This window comes from Arachis hypogaea, chromosome 18 (genome assembly GCF_003086295.3).
Source record: "Arachis hypogaea cultivar Tifrunner chromosome 18, arahy.Tifrunner.gnm2.J5K5, whole genome shotgun sequence".
In the NCBI taxonomy this organism is placed as follows: Eukaryota; Viridiplantae; Streptophyta; class Magnoliopsida; order Fabales; family Fabaceae; genus Arachis; species Arachis hypogaea.
The window spans coordinates 118,678,337-118,699,703 of record NC_092053.1 but is presented as its reverse complement, the minus strand read 5'-3'; the positions used below and the strand labels follow the sequence as shown (position 1 = coordinate 118,699,703).

Sequence of the window (21,367 nt, the reverse complement as noted above, 5' to 3'; positions counted from 1 at the left end):
TGATTATGAAAATGATTTGGCTTATATATTCAATTGATCTGAGATACGAGTTTCTCTGGGTAAAGTACCGGGACTTGCCACCACGTGTACCAGGTTGAAACTGGATAATCTGTTGACCCTACGACGTAAGTGTGACCGGGCACTTATAAATTCCTGGGAATGTTGACTCCCATTGAGAAATTTTATATACTTGAGAAAAGCTATGTATAAACTCTTAGGGATGCGTGTCGGGGGACAGTCCAAGGGTTTCAGACTTGTCGGGTTGGCTTGATAACCGACAGATGAGCCTCATCAGCCATAGGACAGGCATACATCATGTGCATTTTGTTTGTTTGTTTACTATGCCTTATTTGAGAATGCCTAACTGAATATATTGTGTTAATTGGGATAATTGCTACTTGCACTACTTGTCTCCTACCTGTGTTTACAATTGTCTGTTTGTCTGTCTTTGCAAACTCTCTGGAGATGGAGGAACGGAGTAAAGGTGGACAGGTTGAGTGATAAGGATAAGTTTAAGTTGGGTTTAGAATTCCTTAGATACCTACCCTCTTTTATGGTTTCTATTTAGTATTTTAAGTTTTATAATCCGAGTGTCGGCATTCTAGGATTGCCTCTGGCATTCCCAAGACCTTATATATTATATGCGTGGCACCTTTACCATGCTGAGAACCTCTAGTTCTCACCCCACACTATGTTCTTATTTTCAGATGCAAGTCGAGAGGCTCCTCGGTAGGCGTCTGGATTTTTGAAGCAGAGCAGGTTCTAGGTTCCTTTTTGTTATATAGTTTATATGTATATATACTTAACTTCTTCTCCATATAACTTGTTTATTTTATGCCTCCTACAGATCTAAGGAGAGTTATGGTTTCATCTATGTATTTTGGGCTTTGGAATATGTATATATATCTGTAAATATTCTCCGGCCAGCCTTGGCTTCGCAGGCTGAGCTAGGAGCTTGGTATATCATTTTCCCATCTCTCTATTTCTACTTTCTATTTAGTTATGCTTATGAATCTTAGATTTCTTTGCACGCAAGTAATCTCGTTTCCTGAGTGTTGCGCTTTTTATTTTCACGATTTTTTTATTTTTGTTTCACCTGTTTTTCAAGGCTCCTAGTTTATTATATTTTTTGCTATATATGTAAATATTTTATTTTAGAGGTCGTAACACCACACTACCTCTGTTTTACGGCTTAAGCGTAAGGCTCTGTGTAGTAGGGTGTTATATTGGACACCTTAAGGAAGCATCGAATACGGCTTAACCCGACGAAGTGTGATTTTAGGATGGAAGCCGGAAAGTTTCTAGGCTTCATGATCACTCAACAGGGGGTAGAGGCAAACCCGGAAAAATGCAAGACCATTCTTGAGATGAGTAGTTCGGCAAGTCTCAAGAAGGTCCAAAGGCTGACCGGACAATTAGCCACCCTTTTTTGCTTCCTCGGAGCCTTGGCCTAAAAAGCCATCCCTTTCTTCAAACTTATGAAAAAAGGGTATAAGTTTTAAATGGGAACCCGAGTGCGAAGAAGCCTTCTGACACTTTTAAAAAGTGTTGGCAGAACCCTCTATACTCTGTAAACCTAGAATTGGGGAGACGCTTTAACTCTACTTATCCATAACGGAGGAAGCACTTGTTGTGGCGCTCGTCCGAGAAGCTGAGCAAAAAATACAAAGTCCCATATACTTCGTAAGCCAAGTCTTCCAGAATGCGGAAACACACTACTCCCGACTTGAAAAACTTGCCTTTGGCAATACTTTCAGATCCACCCCATTACGGTCCGAACGGACTAGGCAGTTAGGCAAGTGCTGCAAAAACTAGACTTCACAGGGCGAATGCTCGCATGGTTTGTTGAATTATCACAATACCAAATCATATTCGAGGCTAGGAACACTATTAAGTCCCAAGCCATGGCAGACTTCTTAGCCGAAATGACCCCATAAAACGATCCTCCGAAACCTGGAAACTCCGTGTCGATAGCTCGTCGAACACCAACTCAAAAGGAGCACGAATAATATTAGAAAATGTGAACAGAATCACCATTGAACAATCTATTCAATATGAGTTCCTGATATCCAATAATCAAGCCGAATATAAATCCCTCCTAGCTGGACTGACGTTAGCCAAAGAAGTCGGCGAAAGAGTGTTAGAAGTCTGCAGTGACTCCCAGGTGGTCAGCTCCCAAGTTAACAGAGGCGACCAAACATGGGACCCTTTACTACAACAATACCTAGCCAAGGTGAAAGAACTAATGGCCGAATTTGGTGAAGTAATCATCCAACACATTTCCAGGGAACAGAATGCAAGGGCCGACTTATTCTCGAAACTAGCAAGCACCAAACCGATATCAGGAAATCGATCACTAATTCATGAGGTTATCAAGACACTGTCTGTCTCAATCACGACCTCGGTCGACCTCTCCATCACAAGCCAGCACTCTTGGACCTTTCCAATTCTCCAATACCTCACTAACGGGACCCTACCTGAGGATCCTAAGGAAGCAAAATGCTTAAAACGGGAAGCAGCAAAGTAAATCATGATAGTGGGGAAATTGTACTAGCGCGGATTATCATATCCCCTCCTCAGATGCCTTGAACCCGGGGACACAGACTATATACTTTGCGAAGTTCACGAAGGATATTGAGGCCATCATGTATAGGGGGAAAACCCTGGCTCAAAAGGTTATCTGAGTAAGGTAATTCTGGCCCTCCATAAAAAGACTCCCTCCAACTAGTCAAACAATGGGACAAGTGCCAAATCCTTACTGATCTCCACCAGGCTGCCCCTCACCAACTCAGCATCATAACAGAAGATCAACCTTTCAAAACCTGAGGAATTGACCTTGTTTGTCCCTTCCCCACGGCTCCCGGACAGCTTTGATACCTCATCGTGGCCATTGACTACACATTAAGTGGATCAAAGCCGAGGCCTTGGCCTCCATCACAACCACCTAGAGGCTAACATAGGCCTAGAGGCCATCATCCTATTAGAAATTGGGGACCCCAGCCCACGGAGAACCATGGGAAGGCACGACGAGGAAGCAGAGCGGGATCTCTTGGACGAGGTCAGGAGCAAAGCACACCTACGAGAGCTAGCCCTAAAATCCAAGATAAGCCTAAGATACAATCGCAGCATAGTGCGACAAGACTTCGGGGAAGGAAACCTCGTCTTACGACAAAATGACATCCATCCCCCCACCCCTAAAGAAGGGAAGCTCACGCCCAACTAGGAGGGCCCGTACCGAATCAAGACGGTAATCCGGAAAAGAGCTTACAAGCTCGAACGATTAGACAGGACCGAGCTTCTGAGATCCTGGAATGCCACTAACTTGCGGCGCTACTACGTGTAGGAACATCCTTCCAAGTGACAAGATCGAGGTCGTCTAGATTATCTTTTTATCTTCCTTTATTATTTAAGTTGTTACTGTTTTATCACATATATTTCTGATGAGCGGATAATTTATACGCTTTTTGACATTGTTTTCAGTATATTTTTAGTAGGATCTAGTTACTTTTAGGGATGTTTTCATTAGTTTTTATGTTAAATTTACATTTCTGGAATTTACTATGAGTTTGTGTGTTTTTCTGTGATTTCAGGTATTTTCTGGCTGAAATTGAGGGACTTGAGCAGAAATCAGATTCAGAGGTTGAAGAAGGACTGCTGATGCTGTTGGATTCTGACCTCCCTGCACTCAAAGTAGATTTTCTGGAGCTACAAAACTTGAAATGGCGCGCTTTCAATTGCGTTGGAAAGTAGACATCCAGGGCTTTCCAGAAATATATAATAGTCCATACTTTGGCCAAGAATAGATGACGTAAACTGGCATTCAACGCCAGCCTTCTACCCAAACCTGGCGTCCAGCGCCAGAAAATGAGCCAAAACCAGAGTTGAACGCCCAAACTGGCACAAAAACTGGCGTTCAACTCCAAGAAGGACCTCTACACGTGCAACACTCAGGCTCAGCCCAAACACACACCAAGTGGGCCCCAGGAAGTGGATTTATGCATCAATTACTTACTTCTGTAAACCCTAGTGACTAGTTTATTATAAATAGGACCTCTTACTATTGTATTAGGCATCTTTGGATCTTTGGATTACCTTATGATCCTTTGATCACGTTTTAGGGGGCTGGCCATCTCGGCCATGCCTAGACCTTCACTTATGTATTTTCAACGGTAGAGTTTCTACACTCCATAGATTAAGGTGTGGAGCTCTGCTGTTCCTCAAAGATTAATGCAAAGTATTACTGTTTTCTATTCAATTCATCTTATTTCACTTCCAAGATATCCATTCGCACCCAAGAACGTGATGAGGGTGATGATTATGTGTGACGCTCATCACCATCTCCCCTATGAACACGTGCCTGACAAACACTTCCGTTCTACATGAAATAAGCTAGAATGAATATCTCTTAGATCTCTTAACCGGAATCTTCGTGGCGTAAGCTAGAATGATGGCGGCATTCAAGAGAATCCGGAAAGTCTAAACCTTGTCTGTGGTATTCCGAGTAGGATTCAATGATTGAATAACTGTGACGAGCTTCAAACTCGCGAGTGCTGGGCGTTAGTGACAGACGCAAAAGGAGGGTGAATCCTATTCCAGCATGATCGGGAACCGACAGATGATTAGCCGTGCTGTGACAGAGCATGTGAGCATATTTTTCACTGAGAGGAGGGGATGTAGCCATTGACAACGGTGATGCCCTTGCATAAAGCCAGCCATGGAAAGGAGTAAGACTGATTGGATGAAAATAGCAGGAAAGCAGAGGTTCAGAGGAACGTAGGCATCTCCATTCGCTTATCTGAAATTCTCACCAATGAATTACATAAGTATTTCTATCCCTATTTTATTATCTTATTTTCGAAAACACCCTTATCAATTTATATCTGCCTAACTGAGATTTGCAAGGTGACCATAGCTTGCTTCATACCGACAATCTCCGTGGGATTCGACCCTTACTCACGTAAGGTATTACTTGGACGACCCAGTGCACTTGCTGGTTAGTTGTATCGAAGTTGTGAACCATGGTATTGGCATCATGTTCTTGGCGCCATTGCCAGGGAAAGAAAGAGCCATAAATTTTACATAATCAAAGTGTAATCACGATTGCGCGTACCAAGTTGCTCACGTTGCCAGGGATTGTTTGAGCCTGGACATCACAATTTCGTGCACCAAGTTTTTGGCGCCGTTGCCGGGGATTGTTTGAGTTTGGACAACTGACGGTTCATCATGTTGCTCAGATTAGGTAATTTTCTTTTTATTTTCTTTTCAAAAATTTTTCAAAAATAATTTCTAAAATTTTCTCATCTGTTTTCGAAAAAATAAAAAATATTTTCACAAATTTTATTTAAGATTTTTAAGAATGAATTCTAGTGTTTCATGAAGCATGTGAAGCCTGGCTGGCTGTAAAGCCATGTCTAAATTCTTTTGGACTGAGGCTTCCAAACCATCAGAGGCAAGTTACATATTTGATAAGTAATGAGCAGCAATTTGTTATCAAGAGCAATATACTCTGGTGTTAAATGCTGAAGCTTGGCTGGCCATTGGCCATGTCTAGTGTTTTCGACTGGAGCTTTCTTTGAAAGCTTGGCTGGCTAGTGAGCCATGTCTAATTCCTGGACTGAAGCTTTAGACTAAGAATGCAAGATTCCTGGAATTCATATTAAAAATTTTGGAATCCTTATTTTCCTTTTTCAATTAATTTTCGAAAAAAAAATCCAAAAAAATTAGAAAATCATAAAAATCAAAAATATTTTCTGTTTCTTGTTTGAGTCTTGATTCATGTTATAAGTTTAGTGTCAATTGCATATGAATCTTGCATTTTTCAAAAATTTCATGCATTCATAGTGTTCTTCATGATCTTCAAGTTGTTCTTGGTAAGTCTTCTTGTTTGATCTTGATGATTTTTTGTTTTGTGTCTTTTCTTGTTTTTCATATGCATTCTTGAATTCTTAATGTCTAAGCATTAAAGAATTCTAAGTTTGGTGTCTTGCATGTTTTCTTTGCATTAAAAATTTTTCAAAATAATGTTCTTGATGTTCATCATGATCTTCAAAGTGTTCTTGGTGTTCATCTTGACATTCATAGCATTCTTGCATGCATCACATGTTTTGATCTAAAAATTTCATGCATTGCATCCTTTTAGTGTTTTTCTCTTGCATAAAAAAAAAATTTCAAAAAAAAAAAATCTTTCCTTTTTTCTCTCATCAAATTCGAAAATTTGGATTGACTTTTTCAAAAATTTTTAAAATCTAATTGTTTCTTATGAGTCAAATCAAATTTTCAATTTGAAAATCTCATCTTTTTCAAAATCTTTTTCAAAAATCAAATCTTTTTCAAAATTCTTGGTTATTTTCGAAAATTCCAAAAATAATTTTCAAAAATCTTTTTCTTATTTTATATCATAATTTTCGAAAATAACATAATCAATTAATGTTTTGATTCAAAAATTTGAAGTTTGTTACTTGCTTGTTAAGAAAGATTCAAACTTTAAGTTCTAGAATCATATCTTGTGATTTCTTATGAATCAAGTCATTAATTGAGATTTTAAAAAATCAAATCTTTTTTCAAAAACTAATCTCTATCATATCTTTTCAAAAATATCTTCTCATCTTATCTTTTTCAAAAATCTAATTTCAAATATCTTTTCTAACCTCCTAACTTCTTATCTTTTCAAAATTTGTTTCAACTAACTAACTAACTTTTTGTTTGTTTCTTAACTTTTTCAAAACTACCTAACTAACTCTCTCTCTCTAATTTTCAAAAATATCTTCCCTCTTTTTCAAAAATTTCTTTTTTATTTAACTAATTATTCTTATTTTTATTTTTTATTTTAAAAATTTTCGAAAATTACTAACATTTTTCAAAAACCATTTTCGAAAATCACTAACTCTTTTTCAAAAATATTTTTCGAAAATTCTCCCTCTCCCATCTTATTCTATTTATTTATTCATTTACTAACATCTCTTCTCACATCTCAACCCTCCTCACAGTTGTGTTTCTTCCATTACATTACATTCTTTGTCTCCCCCTCTGTTCTTCCACTCACAAAGGGATCCCTATACTGTGGTATAAAGGATCTCTATTATTATTATTATTATTTTTTCTGTGCCCTCTTCTTTGTCATATGAGCAGGAGCAAGGATAAGAACATTCTTGTTGAGGCAGATCCAGAACCTGAAAGGACTCTGAAGAGAAAATTAAGAGAAGCTAAATTACAACAATCCAGAGATAACCTTTCAGAAATTTTCGAACAGGAAGAGGAGATGGCAGCCGAAAATAATAATAATGTAAGGAAGATGCTTGGTGACTTTACTGCACCTAATTCCAATTTACATGGAAGAAGCATCTCCATTCCTGCCATTGGAGCAAACAACTTTGAGCTGAAACCTCAATTAGTTTCTCTGATGCAGCAGAACTGCAAGTTTCATGGACTTCAATCTGAAGATCCTTTTCAATTCTTAACTGAATTCTTGCAGATATGTGATACTGTTAAGACTAATGGAGTAGATCCTGAAGTCTACAGGCTCATGCTTTTCCCTTTTGCTGTAAGAGACAGAGCTAGATTATGGTTGGATTCTCAACCCAAAGACAGCCTGAACTCTTGGGATAAGCTGGTCACGGCTTTCTTAGCCAAGTACTTTCCTCCTCAAAAGCTGAGCAAGCTTAGAGCTGATGTTCAAACCTTCAGACAGAAAGAAGGTGAATCCCTCTATGAAGCTTGGGAAAGATACAAACAGTTGACCAAAAAGTGTCCTTCTGACATGCTTTCAGAATGGACCATCCTGGATATATTCTATGATGGTTTATCTGAGCTATCAAAGATGTCACTGGACACTTCTGCAGGTGGATCCATTCACCTAAAGAAAACGCCTGCAGAAGCTCAAGAACTCATTGACATGCATCTAGCTGGGCTTATGCCCTTAAGGTCACCTATGGACCACCCAAGAGCTGTCTTGTGTGTCCTTAGCACTTGAATAAGTGCTTCCTCTTCCTGTGAATTTAAAGCAGAGCTTATGATCACTGGAAAAGTATCACCTTCTCCCAAAAATGCATATTTCAAGGATGGTGGTAATGGCTTGAGCTCGGGTTTAGGAGGTTTTTCCTCTTTCAGAAGAAATTTCAAAGGCTCTTTCATGTCCTCTGAATCCTCCAAATCAGGCTGAACATCTTTAAAGATGTCTTCCAACTCTGATTCGAGACTCTCAGCCATGTTGATCTCTTCTACCAAGGAGTCAATAAGATCAACTTTCATGCAGTCTGTTGATGTGTCTGGATGCTGCATGGCTTTGACAGCGTTCAACTTGAACTCATCATCATTGACTTTCAGGGTTATTTCCCCCTGTTGGACGTCAATAAGGGATCGTCCAGTTGCTAGGAAGGGTCTTCCTAGAATGAGAGTAGCACTCTTGTGCTCCTCCATTTCCAGCACAACAAAGTCAGTGGGAAAGGCGAATGGCCCAACCCTGACAATCATGTCTTCAATCACGCGTGATGGGTATTTAGTGGAGCCATCAGCAAGTTGAAGACATATCCGGGTTGGTTTAACTTCTTCAGTTAAACCAAGCTTTCTGATAGTGGATGCAGGTATTAGGTTGATGCTTGCCCCAAGATCGCATAAAGCTGTCTTGGTACAATTATCTTCCAATATGCATGGTATTAGAAAGCTCCCGGGGTCTTTAAGCTTTTCAAGAAAGCTTTTCAGAATGACTGCACTGTATTCTTCAGTGAGGAGAACTCTTTCTGTTTCTCTCCAATCCTTCTTATGACTCAAGATCTCTTTCATGAACTTGGCATAAGAAGGTATTTGCTCAAGTGCCTCTGCAAATGGAATCTTTATTTCAAGAGTCCTGAGATAATCTGCAAAGCGAGCAAATTGCTTATCCTGCTCCTCTTTCCGGAGTTTTTGAGGATAAGGTATCTTGGCTTTATATTCTTCAACCTTAGTTGCTGCAGGTTTATTACCTACAGAAGTGGCTGAAGAAGCCTTTTTAGAGGGGTTGTTATCAGCATTTGTGTGTGTCTGATCCTTCACTGGCAATTGAGTGCCAGAGTCAGAAGCTGGAGTGACGTTAGACGCCAGCTCCCTGTCTGTTCCTGGCGTCGGAACGCCAGAAATATGCCTATTTTGGGCGTTCAGCGCCGGATCCTGCCCATTTTGGGCGTTCAACGCCAGATTCTTGCCCATTTCTGGCATTGAACGCCAATCCTGCCTTGTTTCTGGCGTTGAACGCCAGTTGTGGGCATGGTCTGGGCGTTCAGCGCCAGCCTTCCACCAATTTTCTGGCGTTTTAGCGCCAGAATTATTTTTCCTTGGGCTCTTACTGTCCTCAGGTGAATCTTTGGTGGGTTGCTCATTTCTTGACTTTTTGCTGCCTTGAGGTGGGATATTTAATGTCTTCCCACTTCTTAATTGAACTGCTTGGCATTCTTCTGTTATTTGCCTTGACAGCTGCTGCTTTGTTTGCTTAAACTGTTCTTCCATATGTATATTAGCCATCCTTGTCTCTTGTAGTCTATCTTTGAATTTGGCTAACTGCCTTGTTAGGAAGTCCAATTGCTGATTGAATTCAGCAGCTTGTTCTACAGGACTGAGTTCAGCAGTTGCTGTTTTAACCTCTTCTTTCATGGAAGGGTCACTGCTTAGATACAGATGCTGATTCCTGGCAACTGTATCAATGAGCTCTTGAGCCTCTTCAATTGTCTTTCTCATGTGGATAGATCCACCAGCTGAGTAATCTAGAGACATCTGAGCTCCTTCTGCAAGCCCATAGTAGAAGATGTCTAACTGAACCCACTCTGAGAATATTTCAGAGGGGCATTTTTGTAGCATCTCTCTGTATCTCTCCCAGGCATCATAAAGAGATTCATTATCTCCTTGCTTGAAGCCTTGGATGTCCAGTCTTAGCTGTGTCATCCTTTTTGGAGGGAAATATTGATTCAGGAATTTTTCTATCAGCTGTTTCCATGTCTTTATGCTGGCCTTAGGTTGGTTATTCAGCCACCTCTTAGCTTGATCTTTTACAGCAAATGGAAACAGTAATAGTCTGTAGACATCCTGATCTATTTCTTTATCATGTACTGTGTCAGCAATCTGTAGAAACTGTGCCAGAAACTCTGTAGGTTCTTCCTGTGGAAGACCGGAATACTGGCAACTTTGCTGCACCATGATAATGAGCTGAGGATTCAACTCAAAGCTACTGACTCCAATGGAGGGTATGCAGATGCTACTCCCATATGAAGCAGTAGAGGGGTTAGAATATGACCCCAGAGTCCTCCTGAACTGTTCATTTCCGCTTAGGTCCATGATGGAGAAAGGGAGATGATGTAAAATAGAAAAAATATTTTTATTTATTTATTTATTAATTTATTTCAAAAATAAAATAAATCAAAATAAAATAAATAACAATGGGTGAAGATTTTCGAAAAAATAAGGAAAGAGAAAGTGGTTAGGAAGTTTTGAAAAGGATATGATGATTTTGAAAACAAGTTTTAAATTTTGAAATAAAAATCTAAATTTTAGAAATATATTTCGAAAATTTGTTTTTAAAATAGAGAGAAAAGATATTTTTGATTTTTAAGAGGAAAGAGAAAAACAATAAGATAGCACAAGATTTAAAATTTTTAGATCTAATGCTCCCTATTTTCGAAAATTTTTAAGGGAAAAACACTAAGGAACACCAAACTTAAAAATTTTAAGATCAAGACACAAGGAAAACTCAAGAACACTTTGAAGACTCACAAGAACACAAGAACATGAAGGAAGAACACCAAACTTAAAAATTTTTTTAGAAAACCAAAATAAATTTTCAAAATTTTTTTTTTTGAAAAATCAACAAGAAAACACCAAACTTAAAGTTTGGCACAAAATTTAATGGAGAAAATATTATTTATGAAAAAGGTTTTAAAAAGAGTGTACCAAACTGCCACGGGCTTAGACTAACGCTCTAGCCAATTGGGCAGTAAATGTAACACTTGTTTTAAAGAAGGATATTTTTAACCAAGAACAATAATAAGAGACTCTAAACCAAAAAGAAAAATTTTCCTAATCTAAGCAACAAAATAATCCGTCAGTTGTTCAAACATGAACAATCCCCGGCAACGGCGCCAAAAACTTGGTGCACGAATTATGAATCACACTTTTCACAACTCGTACCACTGACCAGCAAGTGCACTGGGTCGTCCAAGTAATACCTCACGTGAGTAAGGGTCGAATCCCACGGAGATTGTTGGTTTGAAGCAATCTATGGTTATCTTGTAAATCTTAGTCAGGAAATCAATTATGTTTATCAGTTGAATTTCAAATAAACAATAGAGCATGGATTAAAGGTTACTTGTTATGCAGTAATGGAGAATATGTTAGAGTTTTGGAGATGCTTTGTCTTCTGAATCTCTGCTTTCCTCTGTCTTCTTGTTCACGCACGCACGTCCTCCTATGGCAAGCTGTGTGTTGGTGGATCACCGTTGTCAATGGCTACCTTCCATCCTTCCAGTGAAAACTACGCTCACGCGCTCTGTCACAGCACGGCTAATCACCGGTTGGTTCTCGATCCGGTTGGAATAGGATTTACTATCCTTTTGCGTCTGTCACTAATGCCCAGCCTTCAGGAGTTTGAAGCTCGTCACAGTCATTCAATCCTTGAATCCTACTCGGAATACCACAGACAAGGTTTAGACTTTCCGGATTCTCATGAATGCCGCCATCAGTTCTAGCTTATACCACGGAGATTCTGATTAAAGAATCTAAGAGATACTCATTCAATCGTATATAGAACGGAGGTGGTTGTCAGGCACACGTTCATGATTTGAGGAAGGTGATGAGTGTCACAGATCATCACCTCCATCACAGTTAAGCGCGAATGAACATCTTAGATAGGAACAAGCGTGTTTGAATGGAAAACAGAAATACTTGCATTAATTCATCGAGACACAGCAGAGCTCCTCACCCCCAACAATGGGGTTTAGAGACTCATGCCGTCAGAGAATACAGAGTTTTTGATCTGAAATGTCATGAGATGCAAAATAAGTCTCTAAAAGTTGTTTAAATACTAAACTAGTAGCCTAGGTTTACAAAAAATGAGTAGACTATGATAGATGATGCAGAGATCCACTTCTGGGGCCCACTTGGTGTGTGCTGGGGCTGAGTTTTAAGTAAGTCACGTGCAGAGGCCATTTGTGGAGTTGAACGCCAGTGTTTGTGCCAGTTTGGGCGTTCAACTCCAGCTTTTGATCCTTTTCTGGCGTTGGACGCCAGAATTGGACAGAGAACTGGCGTTGAACGCCAGTTTACGTCATCTATCCTTGTGCAAAGTATAAACTATTATATATTGCTGGAAAGCCCTGGATGTCTACTTTCCAACGCAATTGGAAGCATGCCATTTCGAGTTCTATAGCTCCAAAAAATCCACTTTGAGTGCAGGGAGGTCAGAATCCAACAGCATCAGCAGTCCTTTTTCAGCCTGAATCAGATTTTTGCTCAGCTCCTTCAATTTCAGCCAGAAAAATACCTGAAATTACAGAAAAACACACAACTCTTAGTAAAGTCCAGAAATATTAATTTTTCCTAAAAACTAATGAAAATAGACTAAAAACTAACTAGAACATACTCAAAACTATATGAAATTAACCCCAAAAAGCGTATAAAATATCCGCTCATCACAAAGCAACACCGGATGTCACCCAATAATATGTGCTAGGGACACCACCGGTCAGGACTACGGGAGCCCTCGCACCCTTGCTCCTCCACCGGGACATACCTAAAAAAGAGGAGGGCACCACCATCAGCCCACTAACCAGACGGGGAGAAAATCATGCATACCTGCTTTTTTTATAGAGCGCCTAAAGAAGAAAAAATGACACCTAGCACAAGCGCAAACCACATCCAGGAAAAATGGCACACACTCCCTCTGATAGCCTACCACTCGTACCTAGAAAAATAACCCCAAAATAGAGAAATGCAGAACACAGAACAGTTGAAAGGTAAACACAAAAAATAGACAGTAAAAAATATGCACTAAAAAGAAAAGAGATTACCAAACTGATTAAATATGGATTAAGCAAAAAGCAAGGAGCAGCACGAAAGTGCAGGACGAGCGCACAATGCACGGACGAACAGTGTAAAAGAAAATACAAAGGCAAGAAAAGTGGAAGGAAAAGGAGAAGTTACAGAGACAAAGCAGTTACAAACGAGACTCCAACGTTTCAAAAAAATAAAAAGGAAATGCGAAAGGGCAGAGGGCAAAATAGGGACAACACAAAAACCCCATGGCATTAAAAATGCCATTATGACGCCTAGAGACCCACAACGGCCAAAAACCCCTTTTGGGAAGAGCAACAGATAGGTGACGGGACGTCCTAAAATGTCTCACGGTTCTTCGACTTCACCCGTAAACTCGGACGATGCCCTCCCCGCCAAGTTCACGGTTACACGACCTAACAAAAACTCTAGTGATGAAGACTGAGGACACTCACTCTCTCGCTCCGGGGGCAACTCTTATGGACCCAACCTCCGGGTCCTTGCTCGGAACGGTCACCGAATCCGGCAATCCCAGGATTGGGCCAACCTCACGGACCAAAACGGATTAATAACTTCCAACATCTTAGCCCAGCATTTGAATTCAAATTCATCCCTTATCTTAGCTAAATAGACATAAGATAAGATAACTACCACCATCTATATAAAGGAGAGCCAGAGGCCCTCTTAGGTACGTTACTCATTCCACACACCTTATACCTTTCAGATCTATTCTGACTTGGGCGTAGGAGTGTCTTTGCAGGTACCACCCCCGCTACTCCAATCAAATGATTCGGCAACTGCCTCGACTCGCAAGTTTCTGATCCGTCTCACTACCCGTACCAGAGACATCTAGTACAAGAAAAAATGAAATTGGTTTGGTGTAGACTATATGCCTATGGTTAATAGTACTCTGAGGAAAGCTATTTTCTTCTCCACATGAGGAATGTGTGTAGGTCAATGAACTTAGGACACTTGTTAATGATGTGTCCATACGCGCAAGTAGAATCTAGCATGTATCAAACTAAGGACACTTATTAATGGTGTCTCCACACGCGCAAGCAGAGTCTAATGGAATTAGGGTTAGGGTTTCTTTGAATTAAAAAGGGGGTGAAGGTAGTGTAGTAATTTTATTAAGGGTAAAATATACTTTTTATCCTTGAAGTTTGATAAAAGTTTCAAAAATACCCCTAAGTTTTATTTTGTTTCAATTTTATTCCAGAAGTTTTCATTTTGCATTAAATATACACTTGGCGGCTAATTTTTCAAAAAGTTTAAGACCAATTCAACAACAATTTTATAAGAACAACCCTCAATACAAGCAAATCAAGCATCATTTTCATGCATTATTGTTAGATTAGTCTTAAATTTTTTAAAATTTTAGCCGTCAGGGGTATATTTGATGCAAATCAAAAACTTCTGGGATAAAATTGAAACAAAATAAAACTTAAGGATATTTTTGAAACTTTTGCCAAACTTCAGGAACAAAAAATATACTTTACCCTTTTATTAAAATTAAAAGAATAGAATAATAATTTAAAATCAAATTAAATATAACATAATTATTTTAAAATACCATTTTATCATCAACTTGTAAATTATTTTCAATTAAATACTAATTCAATAGAAATTAGAGATAATCAAATTAATTCTTTCTTTATTCATAAAATAGGGTTCGAAGTCTGGATATTCAAATTAAATAACATAAAATTTCCATTCTTTTTTAATTACTAATGCTCAAAATTATAAATAAGAACTTTTCGAATTATATATAAAATTTTCTAAAAATATATTCTTGAATAAATAAAATAAATTATAAATAATTTATTGTTTAAGTTCCAAAAATCTTGGGTCTTACATCCTTCTCCACTTATAAAAATTTTCGTCCTCGAAAATTTAACTTAATACACAAAATATTACATAGTTTTAGCACTTTATATTTTTAAACACCTTAAGGAAAAAGCAAAAAGTCATAGCATATATTTACACAGTTTGAAATACCAGGATATTCATATGGCATAAAAATATAGGAAAAAAAGTGTGATGCGAAGCAAAAGCTACAAGGCAAGCTTGACGCAAAAGAGGACATGTTTCAAACATGCGATGGTAAAACAGGGCGGCAAAAATTTATAAAAGAGGCTGTGGTTAAAACGACGTGCTTAACGTCCACACACTGATCTCGTACCAACTTTAGAGCTTCAATTTTCCAAACTTCAACAAAACCCCTTTTCGCGTGAATCAAAGCTCTACAATTTCCTGTGACATTGCAAACTTACAAGCTCCACCTTCCGCATCCACAACACGTGTCCTAAAGAACTAATGTATCGCTTGCTATATCTTAGGGTCAAACGTGATGCTAAAACAAATCTCGAGTTACTCAAAAAGATACCAAACCAAGGAGGAGAGAAACAAAAATCATGGACGGGGTTTACAGGAATTCAAGAGAATGGTTAAGAACACAATCAAGTAGGAAAAAAAAATCAAATTAAAGCTTTTTCAATAAAGATTCGAAACAAGAAATTCAAGAAGGTACCAAGGATACGATTAGATAGAGATATACATAAGATGCAATACATGAAGCAGAAAACCAAACCGTATCTCAAGAAAAGCAGATATCTCAAAGAATTTAAGCAGACATATTCAGTTAAGATCAACGGGAATGCATATGAATAAAGAACAGGGTTGGAAAAGAATCAATTTACTTTCCAAGAAAGAAATCTCAAACAAGGACTTCAAGGTAAACCATGAAACAACAAGATACGTAACCAAGTAACCTCGAGATGCAACTTTTAACATTTTCGAAACCCCATGATAGGCGTTACCTATTACTTCTATTTCGTCCAAGTTAATTCGTTAGTGCTCTCATGTGCATAAATCATTAGTGTTAAGTTGGCCAAACTTAATACCATGAAGTATGCAATAATAGACTAATGGCATCAATCAATAGACCGTCATGTGCATAAATCTCTAACTCTTGTCATCTGAACAAGACCTACTACATGATAGATGCTCAGAGTATGCAATTGAAGCATAGTCAATCCATTCCTCAGGCTCTATAGGAAAGACTGCTCTGATACCATAATGTAACATCCTTACTATCAGAATGTCACACTTCTGGCTGCGTCTCTGATAGCGAGGATATTATGATGACTATATACTTAATAATAAAATAGGAGTCTTTAACTCGTAACCGTATCACTGTTTTATTTGAAAACCAAAAGTTCTTTTTCTTGAAAACAAATATGCATATACAGATATACAAATACTTCTTACACAAGTAGCTTACAAATATTATAAACATATATATCATTACAATTCCTATCTCTTTTTACAGAAACCTAATAATAACAAAGGTAAGGAAAAACCTATAACTAATATATCCAAACAAAAAACAACACAGCTAAGAACTCAGCAAAAACCTCAAAAGCTTTCTCGTCCGTCCTGAAAAGAGAAGTTTGTAGGGTGAGAACATCGTCCTCGCAGGTTCTTAATAGAGAGTTTAAGAATTGTCATAAGAAGATATTTAAAAGAAAACTGTTTTTAAATGCAGTAATCATCGCTCATCTTATGAATCTTTTTGGAAACCAACGATTAATTATCCAAAAATCCAAATTCATATTTTAAATTTATAAAAGCAAATAAAACATAGTATCCCGAGGGTTTCACTATATGCCAAAGGACCATACTAACGAAACTTACCATTGATTCCTTTAATCACGGCCTCGAGCCCAAAAACCAAATCACAGCCTCCGACCCAACACAAATCAACTCATGGCCTCCGACTAAACACAAAATCAAATCATAGTCTCCGGCCCAAAAAATAATCAAACCACCCCTCAAACCACTATAGTCTGAACTAACCAGTCACAATCATAAGTAATAAAGTTCAAATATAATCAAGAATAATTACAGCAAGTATGACAATTAGCAGTTAAACAAAGATATTCACGTAGGCAAATCAAATACAACATGCACACTAAAACAATATCACATAGATGCAAATGATACATGGCTGCCCTATGGCTAATGAGCTCATCTATCGATTAAAGCCAAACCCGACATGTCCGGTAGCGAACCCTGGATAGTCCTTCGGTGTGCGCATCCACAAGAGGTATTCACTTTCCTTGGAGGAATTATATGGAAAGGTCTAAGTGTCCGACCACATCTTGCGACGGAGGGTCAACAAATACCAACCTAGAGCAAGCAGGACAAAACCACAATACTTGCGTCTACCCGGAAAGCTCAAATTCTGATATGGAGCAAGCGGGACAAAGCCACAATACTTGCATCTATCCAGAAAGCTCAAATACCAACTTGGAGCAAGAGGGATAAAACCACAATCCTTGCGTCTACTCAGGAAGCTCAAATACAATCCGAAAGCCAGCGGGATAAATCCACAATCTATGCATATACCCTGAAAGCTCAAATATCAAAATCTCTTTTAAAAACAAGTTAAATCCATTCCTCTTTCATAAAACTCAGTTTCACCAAAATCCAAAAGTCTCAAATCAACTTCTATAATCAATTCTTCTTTCAAAAGCCAATTCTCACTTAATCAAAATTTCTCAAACTACCTGAAGCCATTTCAAGTTCAAACCTCTTTCAACAGACAAAAGAAAATTATTTATTAGTTAAATCCCTCGCCAAAGTCTCTAGACTTTAGAGGAGCGACAACCAATCTCATCTTTTTAAACCAACTTACAAAACTTTCTCAAGAATCAAAATCCCAATTTAAAGTATCTTCACAGTCTCCAACCGTCGTCTCAAAATTAAATAAGTTAAATCATAAACCAACTTCAAAACCATTTCAAGGTTCAAAGCTATACCCGTTAAAAATTGAAAATCCAAATTAAAAACCCCAAAAGCATTTAGCTTCAAATCCATTATTTTAATTGCTTTAAAAGTACTAAAGACATATTGATGAGAGCCAGATGTCGGTTTAGAATTTCTCAAAAAGAATTGCTTCGTCGGCAGTATAGTTCCAAACCATCAAATGAACCTAATCAAAGTTTAAATGATTTCCATGATACAGTTTAAAATAACTGGAAGTAGAATCTCAGGTCGTTCTCCTTAGGAATTGCAATCGAGTGCTTGGTTATTGGCTATGAGATATCGGAGGTGTATAGCAATTGACAGGAATTTAAATAGCAAGAAAGCAAATAACAATTAACTAATAAAAGAAAGGAAATTAAAATGCTAAAGGACATCTTAGCAAGGGTTGAGAGTCAAAGTTTCCTATCCTAGTCATATATCACAAACATGGCAATTATGAAGAGTTAATCTGATTTAGTCAACCACTAATATCAGGGGTAAGTCAAGTAGGCATAATTGATCTCAATCCATCAACTCACTAATTAGGCTTAGTGAAAAGATAGTGTTAGTAGAAACCAAATCAACTAACAACCCTAAATTACCAATCAATATTAGACATCAATGATTCAAGGTTACCTAAGTCCTCAATCCCAAACCAAGAATAAGAAAATCTACTCTAAGGTTAAAATGAGGTATTTTATCAAACACTTAGAAGGCATATAAACAAAACATCATAAATTGCATGAATAATAAAATTTATAACTACCAAACTCAAGAAAGCAATAACAACAATTCAATTAAGCATCAATAACATGAAAAACATCAATTGTATTAAAGAAAATTCTAATTAGGCTTAGTGAAAAGATAGTGTTAGTAGAAACCAAATCAACTAACAACCCTAAATTACCAATCAATATTAGACATCAATGACTCAAGGTTACCTAAGTCCTCAATCCCAAACCAAGAATAAGAAAATCTACTCTAAGATTAAAATGAGGTATTTTATCAAACACTTAGAAGGCATATAAACAAAACATCATAGATTGCATGAATAATAAAATTTATAACTACCAAACTCAAGAAAGCAATAACAACAATTCAATTAAGCATCAATAACATGAAAAACATCAATTGTATTAAAGAAAATTGAAATTCAACAAGAGAGTTCATAACTAAAATTAACCAAAATAAAGGAACTAACAAGAAGGACTAGGTAAATTAAGATGTTAGAACAAGAAAATATAAAGAAAACTAAACTAGAACAAGATTAAAACCTAACTCTAAAGAGAATTTAACCTAAGAAATCCTAAATTCTAGAGAGAAGTTGGAGCTTCTCTATCTAGAATTCTATCCTAAAACATAGTTCTAAACTATTCTATGACTACTTGCTTGATCCTCCCTTTGTCTTGCCTTCAAAATGCTTCAAAAATGAGTTGGATTAGGCCCAAAATTAGTCTGAAATCGCGACCCACATGTTTACTTAAGTAAATCATGTGCTACAAGTCATGCGTACGCATGAGGGATGCGTACGCCCAAATTGGTAATTTTCCAAAAGATGAGTACGCATGAGGCATGCGTACGCGCAATTGGACAAGTTTCCAAATCTTCATTTCTTCATGAATTTTCCATTTTTGCATCTTTTTTCTTCATTTCTTCAATCCATCCTTTCCTTCTAAGCCTGAAATCACTCAACAAATACATCAAGGCATCGAATGGAATATAAGTGAATTAAATTTAGCAATTTAAGGGCCTAAAAAGCATATTTTTAATCATTAAGCACAATTAGGAGAAATTCACAAAACTATGCTATTCAATGAATAAATGCAAGTTGATAAAATCCACTCATTTCAATCCAAAATTTACCATAAAATACTGGTATATCACATATCTCTTTTAGTTAAAATTAATCAAACCAAACTCATTTTTCTTTAAATTTCTTAAAATTCTTAAATCATAACTCTTTTCTTTAGTTAAATCAAAATCAAATAAAACAATTCTTCAACCAAATTAACCAAGATAAAACTTCCAAAATTCTCATAGAAATTTCGGTAGAACCTTCCCTAAAACTCAAACTGTGCCACTTTTTTCGGGTTTCAAATAAACCATTTCTCAAACTCTTTTCAAATCATTTCCAAAATCAGACCAATTCCAATATCTCAAATCATTTTCAATTCTCAAAATTATTTTCAATAAATCAAACAAAACCAATTCCAATATCTCAAATCATTCCATCATAATTCAGAAACCAATTTCAAGAAATCAGTCAAACAATAACTAACTCAACAAACTAAATCAACAAATTAGAATAACCAACCTTCTCAACAGTTCAATAAATCAATCAAATAAATATTCATATCCATCCAAAATAGTTCAGTTCAATCCATAAGACTCATGAAATCATAAAAATATATTTTTCATATTAATATCGACTTGTAACAATTCTTGAAAGTAAAATGAGTTTAAGAAAACTCCTCTACCTTGAATAGTCAAAATCTGAAAGCTATAAAATGCGCAAAAACACCTTTTCCTCTTGGCCCGTAACTGCGGTAGCCGTAACTACAATTCCAAACCACTTTCGTAGTAACCACAACAACTCTAACAGCAACATGTAATAACCAAAACTCAACCCTATAACAATAACGCCGCAAAAACCTCAACATAAGATAATAGAATAGTGACTAAAAGGGTTTTCAAAGTGAAAGCAACTTACTGTACAACAAGGAACCAAGAGCAGCACAGTTGCAGCTCTGAAAGCCTCACCAGCAAGAACAGAACCAGCGTGAACACGACACCACTTAGAATAGAGCTGGCGCAAGGGATTTTCACCGAACCAGAACCAAACAGCAGGAGGAAAAGCTTAGAGCGGCAGCATCGGTGGCAGCTGCGGCAGAAATGGAGATAACCGTAGACGGTGATGGTAGCAAGCTCCCCCTCCATACGCGACTTCCTCTTTTGTCTGCATCTCTCTCTCGATGGCTCAACGGCGACGAGACTGGTGACCCCGACGAGCTACAGATCGATAGCGGCGAGCTAGACGTGGGCTGGGTAGTAGCGGCCTTCAAGCCCCCTCTCTCTCCTCAACGTCGCGCATCTCCCTCTCTCTGCGAACTCCCTCTTCCCGGTGTTGTCTCTCCTTCTTCCCCCTCTCATTCCTTCTTCTCCTTCCCTTTTTTATTCGTTTCTATTTCTTCCTTTTTCTTTTCTTTTGGTTGGGTATTGGGGGGTGGCTGTTTTTGGTGAAAGGATAAGGGAGTGTGTTTTGTATAATGGAATTAGGATTAGGGTTTCTTTGCATTAAAAAGGGATAAGGGCAGTGTAGTAATTTTATTAAAAATAAAAGAATAGAGTAATAATTTAAAACTAAATTAAATACAAAAATATATCTTCGAAATACCATTTTATCATCAACATGTAAATTATTTTCAATTAAATACTAATTCAATAGAAATTAGAGATAATCAAATTAATTCTTCTTTTATTCATAAAATAAGGTTTGAAGTCTGAATATTCAAATTAAATAACATAAAAATTTCCATTCTTTTTCAATTAC

At 37.5% G+C, this 21,367-nt stretch overlaps 1 non-coding gene across 1 annotated transcript; it reads right to left on the bottom strand.

The window, feature by feature from the left end:
- Positions 1-7,654: 7,654 nt before the first annotated feature.
- On the bottom strand, positions 7,655-7,762 carry LOC112773711 (small nucleolar RNA R71). The gene has a single exon (XR_003188248.1). It is a non-coding gene; the product is annotated as a small nucleolar RNA R71 (small nucleolar RNA).
- Between the last annotated feature and the right edge of the window lie 13,605 nt (positions 7,763-21,367).